Here is a 15,139-nt window from a genome sequence, read left to right as displayed (position 1 = left end):
ATATATTATTTGGGCTAAATTAGTAGTAGATGTTGATTTTTTAATTAGAGAGAGTGTGTGAAAGCGTGTTCTATATAACCTATTTTCTTAATTAAAAAAAAGACCTAAAAGTCCAATTAAAAAACACTACACATGTGACTAATTTAGCCTATTATTTAGTATCTTAATATATATTTTGGTACTCAAAGATAATGGTGTTAATATTTTAATATTTAATTTAGATTTTAGGATTGATTTGATAAAAGTTAATTATTGATACTACTAGGTTTGAATTTTTCATGATTTTGTAGAATATATTTAGTGCTAATTGTGAATTTATGAAAGTTAATTGCTAATACTACTAGGCTTGAATTTTTCATGATTTTGAAAAATAAATTTAGTATTGATTGCTAATTTATTTAATTTTGCATTTAATTTTCCAAATACAATCCGATAGATGTGGTTTAACTTGGGTTTTAAGATTGGTTTGATAATAGTTGATTTCTAATATTATTTGCTAATTATGAATTTTTATAAAATTAACTTTAATACCCAAATTAAATAGTAAAAAAGGTTAACACTATCCTTTTAAGTACCGAAATATATAACTTTTATAAAAAATACAGGTATTACATTAGACAAAAATGTGTATCAAATTATATATTAGGACTTAATTACTAGGTAAGTGTTAATTATATTAAAAAAAAATAGAATGTGGAAACATTTAAATTGAAAAGAATGTTTCCGTACTACGCATTGGTGTAAGTGGTTTGTGGCAACCAGCTATAATCTGCTATTATATTCTCCATAATTTGATAGAATTAGAGAATGAAAATGGCAATGAATGCGTAACAACATCAATAAGCTTGCATAACTCAATTGGTTTCCAGCAAATTAAAGTGCTAAATTAGGTGCCTGTCTCTTTGTATTATACAAGAAGAAGATTTTGGGGAAAAAAAAGAAAAAGGGAAACTGCTTGCTTTAGTAATGAAGCTTCTACTTTTAATCATATAAAAACAAATAAATGCAGCCAAAAGCTATAGGAATTAAAGGTTAAGTAGAAGCAAAGCAAAATTTTATTGTCTCTTTTAGAAAACGGCCAAGCATCATGATCGATCCTTGGGGAGGTGAGATGTCTGTTCTTTTCTTTTTCTTTTCCCTTCGCATGAATCCATGCACTGTGTGTGATTGGCAAATTTTAGATGGAAAATCATGTTTTTGCAGTTTGGAAGTGTGCAAGAACTCGTACGAGGTTCTCGCAAGGACAAACGTGGAAGCTGCATTTACATGAATTTCATAGCCTGATTCCACCTGACATGATTTTGGGGCTAAGAAACGTTAGGCTCTCATTTAAAGGAAAAAGTTTTTTGTTTGATGTAACGATGATTTTTATCAATATTTGATATTAATGAATCTCAATTATTCATAAATTAAATCGAGTCAAGTCAAACATCAAATAGATAGAAAAATTTCTCTGTGGTACTCGTCACTAAACTCAAACATTTAATGTTAGATACCTTTGAATTCTTTATTCGATATGTTTTATATTAGTTTGATTTTATATTATAATTATTTAAATATATATTTTGTATTCTACATATAATATTAAACCTTTTAAAAAAATACAAAGAGTCCTTGTTTCAAGTCTTAACTCGTTTTCAATGTACTGTTTTTATTCAACTCCTAAAATTGAACTTAAAATTTGAGTTTAGATGGATAATTGGATCCACTAAAATACAAGCACAGGTTGTAATCAGTGGACTCCTTTTTTATTGTAAGTTAATACAACCTTAATCAATGGGCTGAACCAAAAGTATTAAAAAAGGGCCTTAATCAAAGGTCAAAAGACAAATGAACAGCCACCGATGCCATGGTCAAATCAACCATTAAAACAAATATTACAAAGAATTTTGAACCAGAAAGTTAATTGATGGTAAGGTAGTTTTTAAGCAATCTCAAGACTTGCAATTAAAAACATTGCAAAAATAGTTACAACATTTGTCCAAATTAACATCTCCAACTTTATTCTCAAGCAGCCGAACCTAATCTATTCCTTTCATTTGAAGTTAGTTAATTTGATACACTAGTCCAACAATTAATCAAATTATTACTACCTTAGAGAGATAATTAATTTTGTAATAATTTCCATCCTTTTAAATAAAAATTTGAAAATTAATAGAAAATCTGAAAATACATTAATTTTCAGAATTTACATAACCACGTTAACTTTCAGAATTTAGTTAAATTAATTTTATTTGAATAAAAAATTGATTTAACTATTAAAATTTTAGCGACATTGATATGACAATCTGTATGACAATTTATGTATACTTCTTTATTGATGCAGATAAATATTTTAAAAATTATGAGTTTTTTTTAAGAGATATATGTGATGATGGGGATGGAAGGAGTTTGTTTTAATAAATATATTAAGACCGAGAAAATTTTATTTAGAGAATTGATGCTATATTTAATAAAAATTAAATCTTCCATGTAAAATTGAAATTAAAAGAAAAAAATACAATTTTACTGGCTTTTTTGGTCAAAATCAATGGTTACGTATTAGTTTCCATTCCTAATTGTGATTCACGAATCATATAAACCGGTTGAACAAAAAAAAATTCATATAAACTCATTTTAAAGTACAAGTGAAACTAAGTTGCTAGCTAGAACCAAAATCAAATGGCGGCTACCGCTTATCGAGTTTCTATCAAAATTTCTAGTTGCCGGCAGCTTGTGTTAGCGGCAACTGCAGCCTTTTTCTTTGATATAATGTTATGTTAATCCACACACGGTGGCTTCAAATTTGAGTTTATATGTTACACTTCCATCGCAAGAAATCAGCCCCTGGTTATATATAAAAACAACAATATCCACCACAATCTGTTCATAACAAAACCAGTCATCTTACATTAACATTTCTTCATCATTTGCTTCACCATATCCTTCAGCTAATTACAATCCTGTGTTTTGCAACGATGCCTACTTTCATCTTTTTCATAACATTATTCATGTTAATGACGAGTACACCTCGAGCAGACGTTACTCAAATTTCAGCCGCAACTTTACTTTTAAGGGTGGACCAATCAGGAAAATGAGACTATGAAAAGATACAAGACGCTATTGATGCCGTGCCATCAGACAACGAAGAAGTTGTTTTCATATTGGTTGAGTCTGGAATCTATAATGAAAAGATTGTCGTGCCTGCTGACAAGCCTTTTATTACGTTAAGTGGTTTAAAGCCAAATGGCACTATAATTACTGGGAGTGATAGTGGGAATATATTTGAATAAGCTACTTTCACTGTGTTGGCTTCAGATTTTGTTGGCCAATATCTCACAATTCAGGTATATATAACATCTCCATTCATGTACATGTAGAGTATAGAATGCACAATTAATTTTTTGAGTTAACTGAATGTTTGTGTATAACTTTGGTGAATAGAATACGTACGGGCTTGGAGCTAAAGCAGTGGCATTACGGGTGTCTGGCGATAGGGCTACTTTCTTTGGATGCAGAATTCTATCTTACCAGGATACATTGCTAGATGACACCAGAAGACATTATTACAGCAATTGTTACATTGAAGGAGCCGTGGACTTCATTTTTGGGAATGCCACTTCCCTTTTTGAGGTAACATATTTTAGCAACCAGTTACTTGGTAATATTTTTATTAGTGTCAAATGTGTTCAAAATATTTGGAGGATCTTTAAGAAATTATATCCCATATGATAATGCCCAAGTATGTGTTAGATATGAGAATTTTAAGTGAAATGAAAAGTAAGTACTTACATATGAATTTGTTTGGCGGTTATTTCAGAGGTGTCATTTACATACGCTCTCAAAAGGAGATACATCAATTACAGCCCAACGAAGGGAGTCACCATTAAAAGAGACAGGGTTTACATTCCTGGGTTGCAAGATAACTTAGGTGAGGACTGCTGTATTAGGAAGGCCATGGGCCCATATTCTAGAGTCATTTTTGCCCTAACATAGATGTCCAATGTCATACTACCCCAGGGTTGGGATGACTGGGGCAACTCATCCAAGCAAAGGTAATTTAGAAGTGCAATGTAATATGTTTATCTATTTGTTTATCATTTGAAATTTGAACGGATGCTTAACAATTTTCATGTTTGATATTTGCAGCACGGTGTTCTATAGAGAATATAAATGTTATGGACCAGGAGCCAATAATAGGAAAATGGTTGAATGGTCGAAACAGTTGATGGCTAAAGAGGCGGACATTTTCTTGACAAAGAATATGATTGGCGGCAAAAGTTGGGTCAGATCTACCCCTAAACATTTCAAGAAAGCTTCTTCTACCATTTCAAACAATTCCACCACCCATTAATTTTTCATCATCCGCAATATTAATTAATTATTGTTAGCCTATGTTGATTTCTTTATTCTTTTTTCTCTACCACTTATAAGATTCATTTGTATATGTAATCCTATTAAACTTATTCATTTATTCATTTGTAATTAATTAAAAAATAATTATATTTTAAATACATATTATATAAATAGGGAAACTGTCTGCCACAGTAATGAAACATTGAAACTTCTAAATTTTTTTATCAGATAAAAACAAACAAATAGAATTAGGTTAAGTAGAAGCATAATGTGGAGCCTTTTTGGACAATATTATCGGAATCGAATTAGATCGATTGATTGGATTGAGAAATCGTAGAGATATTGATCTGATGAGAGGTACAAAATTAATTAATTTACAAATTGGAACAAATTTATTGAATTGGACTAAAAAATTGATTGAACTACAACCAAATCAATATTTATATTTTTTATTTTTTTATTTTTAATAATTAATTTCCTTTAAACCACTTAAATCAATCAAATCAAGAATTAATGGTACGATAAATTCTGTAATAGGCCAATTTAGCCCGGGCCCAAACAGAAACCAAACAAGAAAATAATAAAAATAAAAGATATCAAAATCCAAAAATAGTCCATTTACAAATGTCAAACCCAAATTTAAAACCCACAACCCAAATTACAAGCTCGAAACCCGATAAGCCCAAAACCTAAATTGTTTGCAAAAGAGTCAGAAACCCTAGGGTTTCTACGCGCTGCCGCCTCCACTTCACTTGCGATTTCGTCACCAGAGGTCTGGCGCCTCGTTTACCAGTAGTCGCCATCAGCCAGGGACACCTGCAAAAAAGAAAGAACAAGAACAGAAACAAGAACACGCAAAGAACAGTAGTAAGAATAGTAAAAAATAGTGTAATGTATTTGGCTATAAAAAGCCGAAACAAAAAATTATGTAATGGATACACGAAACAATAGAAAAACAAGATACCAAATTGTGAAGGTGATTCTTTTTTATTTATTATTTTTCTGAAGTTGTTTTTTTTATGTAAAACATAAAACGAGAAATAAAAAGGGTTTTTACCTCGACGCTGTCGCCGGAGTCCCTTTTGACTTAAAAGGCTGTCGCACCCTCGGGGTTTGCCTGAAGTCGTGTCGGGGATGACTGGAAGTCGAAAAGCCTTTCCTTGTTACTATCGAATTTCGACCGGATCTAGGGATTTTGACTCTGGATTTGGGTTCCCCAGAAAACAAGGATGAAAATACCCCTTTTTGTGATCTCTGGCCACCGGAGGCGACGGTCTCCGTCGTTGATGATCGGTGGCCACGGAAGAGACTTGTCGGCGCCAAGGCCCGATTAGGGGAGGGCCGAGAGAGAAAAAAATGGCTAATTTTTTTTTGAAACAGATGTAAATGATTTTTTTCTTAATATTTTTACTTATATAGCCCCCTAAAAGGGCGTCATTTTGGGCTGATTGTGAGACGCCAAAACAATGTCGTTTCGAAACTCGTCTTGAAACCCGACCTGGATACTAACAGGATCCGTGTTTTTTCTTAAAAAGGGTCTAATTTCTGCTTCAGTCCTTCCGCTTTTTAATTATTTTTCAATCCAGTCCTATTCTTTTTTTCTTTCTTTAATTTTTACCACGTAATTTTGGTTTTGTTTCATTTTGGTCCCTCATGGAACAGTGCGTTTAAGGGTTTGGGAATAATTTCCCAATTGGTCCCTCCTCCTTTTCGCGCATTTCATTGATGTCCATTTTTTGTTTTATTATTTAATTTATTATGATTTATACTTACAATTTTATTTAAATTTCGATTTAGTCCCTTATTTATTTAATTTCAGCCCTTTCATGAATTTTTTATTTACTTATTTATTTATTTATTATTGCCTTGCTTTTTATTTTAAAATTTATATTGTTCATATTTGTACATTTTTGTCATATTGTCATTATTATTTCATTTTTTATTTTTTTGTTATTTTATTATTTCTTTTATTATTTTGGAACTTTCATATCATGCCTTTCAATCATGCATATTCCGTTTATTTTATTTTAAGTTACCTTATATATTTTATTATTATGATTACATTATTGTTATTATAGTATCCCTTTATTTATTAATGTTTTATCATTCTAATATCCTACCCATATAGTCATTTTATTTTATTTTATCAATCTACTATATCATTTATTTATACATGTTATTTTATTTTATCCTTGTTATTATCATTATTTTACTTAGTATATTATTAATGTAATAATAACTATGCTATGATTAGTACCATTATTATTATAAAATTAGTATTCTCATTATTATTGTAGTTGCATCACTATCATCATTTCATGTATTATATCACAACATATTCATTCGCTTTTGTTTAAAAAAATATATAGCGTTTTAAAAAAAGTGGTTATCTTCGTTTTATATAATGTATAAAATGTTCAAAACCGAGGTAATGTTCATTATTTTTGGAATTCAAAGAAGCCATGCTCCTAACTTACGGAGTATGGCATTTTCCTAGAACTGAAATAATCAAATATCTTATTTTAAAAAAAAAATTGAGTAATGATTAAAACGGTGATTATTCTGGTTTTCAAAAACAAAAGGCGTTGTGTCCTAACTCATGGGGTATGATCCTTCTTCTCAATTAATTCGGAATAAAGTCTTTTCTATTAAAATATCTTAATACAAAGGGATATTTTAAATTCTCTTCAAATTTTTAATTTTTGACACTAAGATATCGAGTAATCAATTAGGTATCAATTTTGGGCGTAACGAGGGTGTTAATCCTTCTTTGTGCATAACTGACTCCCAAACCCATTTTTTGGATTTTGTAGATCGAAAAACATCGTTTTAGTAAACCAAGCCTCTTATTAAAACAATTAAATTACGAGGTGATCAGATCACATATTATAAAAGTGATTGGTGATGACCCCATTTTCATTTTTAAAATAAAAATCGATTTTAAAAAAAGAGTTTCTATAAATTCGTCCATCAATTCAGTTTTTTGGCCTTCGTTTTTTTATTTTTTCCAATTCTTGATCTTTTGATGCATGAATGCATGCACTGTGTGTGATTGACAAATTTTGGGTGGGACATGTTTTTGCAATTTGGAAGTTTGCGAAACTGAGTACGATGCTCGCAAGGTAAACGTGGAAGCTGCATCCACATGAATTTCTTCGCTAGATTCGACCTTGACATGATTTTGGAGGTTATGACATGTTAGGCTTCAATTTAAAGAAAAATGTCTATTATTTGATTTGAGGATGGTCTTTTTAAAAATAAGAAATAAAAAATGATATTTAGTAATCATGGGTCTTAACTATTCATGAGTTGGGTTAAATAAAATAATATTTAAGTTATATCTAAATTGACAAATAAAAACACTAAATCAATTTTCTTTCTTTCTTTCTTTTTAGTAGAATTAATGTAAATGGATTGAAATGATGGTTGAATGATTCATAAATTACTAATTAAGTTAATAAATCTATGGTGATTGTATTGTTTGTCACTCTTAGTTAGAAATCTCCTTTCAGCCTCATCCTAAATTAAAATAAATCACCTAAGCTTTTCTCTCAGGGTCACTATTTGGTACAAGTGTATCAAAGTCCTACAAGAAAGAGTCTCCTCTCGGTCTCGTCTATCTAGATCTTTCCATTAGAGGCGTCAATTCTAGTGCAATATGCAATTTAACACACTTAAATAAACAACCAATCAATGCATAAATCATAACTTAGCTAAGTAACCCACTCATCAATCAACCAATAAAACAATTCAGCACATGATTAAACTTGAATTCCACACAAGCATTTTAACAAATGCATAGTAAGCATAAAATGTAAAAGATAAGGGTTGAGAAAATGCTCATTAATAGATAAATATCCGATAAAGCACGAGCGTTTAATACATTTCCTTTCACAATGTTCCAACAAAAACGAAGAAATAAAAATACTACAACGAAAATAAAAAGAAAAAGAAAAAAAAAAGAAAATAAGAGAAAAGAAAATGAAAAGAAAACCTAAACTAAGAGTTAAGAAACAATGGAAAATGTTTTTAGCCAACAAAATCTGAATTCAAAGGTTTATTATAGCCTACTAACATTTAACCTAATATTGACTATTTTTCCCTTAAGTGAAAAATAGACTTAAGCTTGTTAGACATGTAAAATTGTCTATGTAGTTTTTTAACTGTCTATGTAGTTTTTTCAACCGTTAGGCAGCGATTGGGTATCACGATACCCACAACGGTCTTGAAATTGATGGTCTTAGGATGTCTCTATATCACCATATCACCGTAGTTGGCGTTGATTCTCTTCATTATTTCAGCACTGTGAAGGGTATCACGACTTTCATGCTTCGATATCCCGATACCCTCTTCTAGGTGATGTTTTCTTCACGTTTGGGTCACCGATGACTACTTACAAAACTACGTCAACTTGTTAGGTTCTCCATGGTACGATTGACCAATTTAAGTCTAAAAAAATGTCTTGAAACTAATAAAAACAAAATATTAAAAACAAAACTACGAAAAATATAGAAAAAAACAAAATTACTTCAAGATAAAGCTCCTCAAATGTATCAAAAAATTTAATTTAACGTATCAAATTATGAAAAATTACTAAACCAACACTTAAAAAAGACATTTGAAAAGGAACAAATAAAGCTTAAAATAATGTACTTATGTACCTATCAAAATTGTCCAATTTAAAATCATTTTATATTAATGTTTTGCGTTCTTAAAAGTAAAATTAAATAATATAAACTATTAAATAATAATTCAAACAGGATAAGATCAACTTCGTACATATATATATAGATATATATTTAATAAAAGATTGATCCAATTTTAATTGGTCATCTGTGCCTTTAACAGATTAATAAATCAACAATGTCATCTAATTGTTATTGTACTAATACATTTCTTTTATAAAACATTCAAATGAAATAAATATTAAAAAATATAAAGGGTAAACTATCAAGATAATGGCTCATATTTGAAATTTTTTCTTGATTTCATCACTTGCAAAATACAAAGAGTTTGGTTGGTCAATTAACTGTTTAAGTGATAATCAGGTTATGTAAGGCAATTCTAAAACTCACTTAAAAATATATTTTATACAAATACATGGACTAATATGAATTAATGTAATTGTTTTCGTTTTAATACCGCCCATATTAATTAGAATGTTCCATTTTAGTGTGAATTTTGATTGGTATCATTGATCTGGTTGATTTCACCTATATTAATTGAAATATGGTATATCGGTTGGTAAAAAATTGAATTTTAAATTAAAATTTTAAAGTTTTATTATTTATCTTGAGTTTGTTAGGTTATGAATTGTTATATGCATATTATGAGATCATCTTTTGTTTAAGTTGTGAAATAGTTTATTATTATTTATTTTGAGTTTGTTTCTTGATGGATTGTATTTGTGAAGCCTATTAAATAATATTTTATATTTAAGATTTATTTAATCTCATTATTTGATTTTGAGAATTTTTTTAAATTACAAAATTCAAAATGGTACCTTGAACTAGACTAGTATCAGTATGTACTAGTGTTATGAGGTTAGACCTTTTGTCTCGTAATCCATGTGACCTTAGGTAATTTTCTTGCTCCGATTCAGCATAGCTCTCTCAAAGGTGAGAATTTTACAGAAATTCTCTAAGGCACCGAAAATATAAAAGAAGCACACTCGGAACGAAAGAGCAACGAAGAATAGAAAAGCTAAAGGAAAATAGCAAGTGTTTGAGTAAATGTTCTCAAATATATTCACAACTATGAATGGAATGAAGTGAAGTGACTACTGTAACGGGCCAAATTTGCCCGGGACCCAAAACACAATTAAAATCAAATAATAATAATAGTTTAAACCCCTTACAAAAATCCTTAGCCCAATTACACTAGCCCGTTTACAAGGCCCAAATAAAATACAGACCCAAAAAAATCCCAAAACCTAAAGCCAATTCAGAAACAAAACCTAACCCTAAACCCTAATGCGCCGCGCCCATCTGCAGCCACCCTCGATCGCCCCGCCTGCGCCTCATCCCGAGGCCTGGTACCTTTAGTCGTTTTGCACCAAAATGGCAAAAACCCGCCTCTGTTGACCTCACCTAGACCTACAAAGAGAACGAAGAAAGAAACAGAGCAGAAAAGCAGAGACGAAGGCAGAAATAATAGAAATAATAGCAAAATGAAACACAGTGTTGAAAATGGTTATAAAAGCCAAACACATCAATGTAATATATTTACAGACAATCAAATTCAAAAACAGAGAACTTAAAAATACAAAAAGCAAATCCAATGTGAGAAATCAGATTTTAGCCCTTAAGGTGATTTTTTCTTTTTTACCTTTTATTTTTTTTAATTTGAAAACAGAAACAATAAGTAAATATATAAAAGAAGACTTTTTACCCGTCGTTTGGTCTTTGTGCCATTAGTGTTGGCTTTTCTGGTCCGAAGGCTGACAGATCCCTGGGGATCCGGCTGAAGTCAATGCGAAAGAGACAAAAAATTGAAAGGTCTTTCCTTTTTGAGAATTTTTGGGTTCGATTTTGAAATCTTTCAGTTCTAAACCCGTTTCTATGTGAAAAGAGGGTTCAGATTAGGTTTTGGGTGCCTTTCCGGCCACTACCGACGATGGTTACCGTCGCCAGCAATGGTGGACGGTCGACGGGCCCTGACCAAACCCCAGAGCTATGCCCAGGGAGAAACAGAGAGAAAGTCTCTTTTTTTTTTTAGGAACATGGCACAAAAATGATTTTTTTTTAGAAATGTTGATTTTATAGCATTGCAAAACGGTGCCGTTTTAGGCCGGATGTTGAACAAATGTTGATTTTATAGCATTGCAAAACGACACCGTTTTGGGCTAGATGTTGAACGTCCAAACGACGTCGTTTCATGGCCTTTAATCTGCGCCTTGGCCCGACCCGACCTAGGGTCCACTCGTTTTTGGTCTAATGGCCTATTTCCTTTACGAGTCCCTCCGAGTTCTATTGATTCTTCAATCCAGTCCCATTGTCTTTTTATTTATTTAAAATTTTGTCACGTAATTTGAGTCCTGTTTTATTTTAACCCTCCTTGGAACGGTGCGTTTAGGGACCTAAGAATATTTTCCCATTCGATCATCATCCTTTGTTCGTGCGTTCAATTTTAATCTTTTTATTTTTAATGATTTATCCCCTTTAACCTCATTTGGTTTCGATTCAGTCCTTATTTGCTTATTTTCATTATAATCCAGGCTCTAAATTTCATTTTAAATCTTGATTTAATCTATATTCATTTAATTTCAACTATTCACATATTGTTATGTTTTTATTTGTTTATTCATGTAACATCCCCTAACCCCAAACCGTCGCCGGAACAGGGCTACGAGGTATTACCGGATATATCAGACAACTTATGGATATTTTACAATTATTATAACATTCATAGTATAATTGAAGAATTATGTCCCTATAATGGACTTTGAAGCCCAACACAAGTATTAAAGTGGAATGAAACGGACTTGTTCGAGTATTCAGGAAATATATTTTTTTTTACAAAAATTTCGAATGACATTTCTTCTTAATTTTTTACATAAAACCCCGCAAATTCAAACCAAAACCACCTAATCCAAAACCAATGGCACAATAAAAAACAATTTAAACCTAAATATATCTAAATCATAACCAATTCATTAACATAGTCATTTAATAACTAAACATTCATAATATTAATCCAAATTAACTAATAACTTCATTCATTTTTTTTCATTCCAACTTATACCAAATTATATAATATAATATTTACCATTTTATCAAACTAATAACAAAATATGGTATACCATTCTTATAACTAACTTTACAAGTATATCTATATAACTTATACAACACCTAGTACATGCCACTTTCAATTAAGAAAGAAAACATCACCCAAAATCTTTTCATTGAAGTTGGGATCACTTTCGGATCTTTGGACGGGACACTAGACTTCTATTAACTGCAAGACGGAAACAATCGTGACATGAGTATTTCATACTCAGTGGTATTACCATAATTCAAATTGCAATAGCAATTAAAAAAATAAAATAAGAACTCGGCATCAAATAACAATTCTTTTTTTTTTTAAGTTATCATTAAATAACAATAAATAAACAATCTTTAGCTATTATTCAATTTTAGTTACAAATCACATTTACGTGTTTTAATCATCACAATCATTTTAAATCCATGCATTTCATTTCCAATCTAAATTTTCAGTCCACAATTTTAATTTCTTTCATATTCACTAGTACAATCGATCAAATTCATTTGAACTTCTCATTTCAATTATTCACCCTATTAACATTTCGGACTTTAACGGATACACGGATTCCAACCCAAACACACCAAGACGGCACATTGTGCCTAAAGCGGTACATAGTACTGATCGATATCGACACATAAAGTGCCTAAAACGACACACGAGGTGCCCGATACGACACATGAGGTGCCCGATACGACACATAAAGTGCCGATCGATAAAGCCGCAAATCCGTACACTTCCATATCCTATGGCATGCCAATTATATCCGACTTAGCCCGACTAGTTAATAGGGTATTTCAATTCTCAATTCACTTTCATTTCCATTCCAAGATTACTTTTCAATTAAAATTTTCACATTCAAATCAATTTACAATTCAATTATACATACACATTCACCATTCAATTCAATTCTCATTCAACTCAAATATCAATACTTACCTTATAATTCACTTATTAAATATAGAATTGATATAAAACTGTTAGAATTAAGTGACCCAAAATTCTTATTTAAATAAAATACGATGGAAAATAAAATAAAAGTAAAATCCATATAGAACTAGACTTCTTTTATTTTATTTTAGAATAAGGTTTTAAACCTTATTAAACTCCATCTATTTTATATTGATTAGATAAGGTGTTTCAATCCTACTAGAATATGGCTTTGCAAGCCTATAAATAGACATAGTCTATTCCTCTTGTATTTGAGTAAAAATTTTTCGACATAGTGAATAGCCCATTTGGGGAGACTACTCAACCCACCAACCACTACACTCCACCCGTACTAGCCATACACTCCATGTGGGAATAGCTCAACCCACCCATTAACACTCCACATTCTTGCCTTCTTTGCTCAGTTAACAGTAAATTGAGGCAAAGCCTCCAGTACGTGGACAAGTCACTTTCAGTACTTCCTCCGTCAATATCCCAGTCCCATGCATCAGATAATAAGAACATGGCATGCAGTAAATAACAACAGTCAAACATGCATTTAGGTCAATTTAACCCTAGGGGTATTTCGGTAATTTATCTCCTAGGGGTAAAACTATAAATTTTCCACTTTTAAAGGTATTTCAGTAATTTATCTATTTTAGGGTTTTTCATGCACATTCCTACCTTTCACATACTAACAGAATCACTACCGAGGGTTCTTACCGAATTGGGCCCGTTGGCCCATCATTCTAATTTTGGCCCATTAAGCCTAAAAATATCGAGGGCACAGAAATCATGCACTTTGCAGTCCAAACATTGCAGCTTACCAAAACATTAATCGATTTACCTCACGAGCATTCGCTTTTCGCAAATCTATAAAATACGGTTTTCGGCATTTCGACTTTTCGACTTTTGTCGATCTAGACTAAGAAAGAGGGTGTTAGTTACACACACATTTGCTGACGATATCTTGTGAGATCCACACACACGAACTGCCTACAATTGGATTACTAACACGTTAATCTAACTATTCAAACACGAACTACATATTAACCTCATACCATATTCGGCCAACCACACCTACAGATCATAGTAAGCTTATAAGAAATCAATAAGCAACTCATTAACAATTTTTTGTCAATGTTTACCACATAATCATAATTTCACTGCAAGCTGTCTTCCTGAGCAACAGTCACTAAATTATTTATAATTGAAGCTACGAAACTCCAAATCAAGTTCCGTTAATTTTCCCTGAAAATAGACTCATATATCTTCTATCCATAAAATTTTCAGAATTTTTGGTTTAGCCAATCAATACCAGATTTTTCTTAAAGTTTCCCATGTTTCACTGTTTGACTAATCTGACCACTCTTCATTACGAATCGAATTTCTCATTGTACAGAATTCAAAATATATTCTTGTTTATTTCATTAGAAACTAGACTCAATAAGCTTTAATTACATAATTTATTCAGCTTCTAATTCATCTCCCACAATTTATGGTGATTTTCCAAAGTCACGTTACTGCTGCTGTCCCAAGCAGATTTATTACCAAATCACTCTTTCATACACCTATCTTGCATGCATGTTATTTAAACATGTATATCACCAATCAATCATCACATATCTATGATTTTTACTTAAGCATAATCTCCATTTCATCATTTTAAAGCACAACATGTTAGCCGATTTTTCCCTTTAGCATCTAAGGCACATGCATGTTTATTTGTTTGGCTCAACTTCACCTATCTTCCATTTTTCATCAAAAGAACATGAAACAACAACCATTTCCTTCATTTTAGTTCATGACTAAATGCTCACAACACAACTAAAAATCAAAATATACTTCAAGAGTTAAGGTAGAATCGAGAAGAACTCGTGAACCTCAAAATAGAAGCAAGGTACCAAGAACTTACCTTCAATTTTCCTCCTCCTAATGACCGAATACTCAAGAGCTTTCTCATCTCCTTTCTCTTCTCTAACTTTCAGCTATGATGAACAAAGATGGACAAAACTTTGTTCTTTTCACCCCTTTTTCTTTTAATAAAACTTCATATTTCATCCATTTAATTCTTTAATACAAAAGACATGAATTTCTTATCATGAAACATTTA

At 31.2% G+C, this 15,139-nt stretch overlaps 1 long non-coding RNA gene and 1 pseudogene across 1 annotated transcript; both read left to right on the top strand.

The window, feature by feature from the left end:
- Positions 1-910: 910 nt before the first annotated feature.
- On the top strand, positions 911-1,414 carry LOC128293119 (uncharacterized). The gene is made up of 2 exons (XR_008283190.1): positions 911-1,106; positions 1,204-1,414. It is a non-coding gene; the product is annotated as an uncharacterized LOC128293119 (long non-coding RNA).
- Positions 1,415-2,996: 1,582 nt separating this feature from the next.
- Positions 2,997-4,333, top strand: LOC108451180 (putative pectinesterase 11; annotated as a pseudogene).
- The last annotated feature ends 10,806 nt before the right edge of the window (positions 4,334-15,139 follow it).

The sequence above is a fragment of the Gossypium arboreum genome, chromosome 5 (genome assembly GCF_025698485.1).
Source record: "Gossypium arboreum isolate Shixiya-1 chromosome 5, ASM2569848v2, whole genome shotgun sequence".
NCBI classification, from domain to species: domain Eukaryota; kingdom Viridiplantae; phylum Streptophyta; class Magnoliopsida; order Malvales; family Malvaceae; genus Gossypium; species Gossypium arboreum.
Note: the sequence above shows the minus strand (reverse complement) of the source record. Positions and strands in the feature narration are given on the sequence as shown.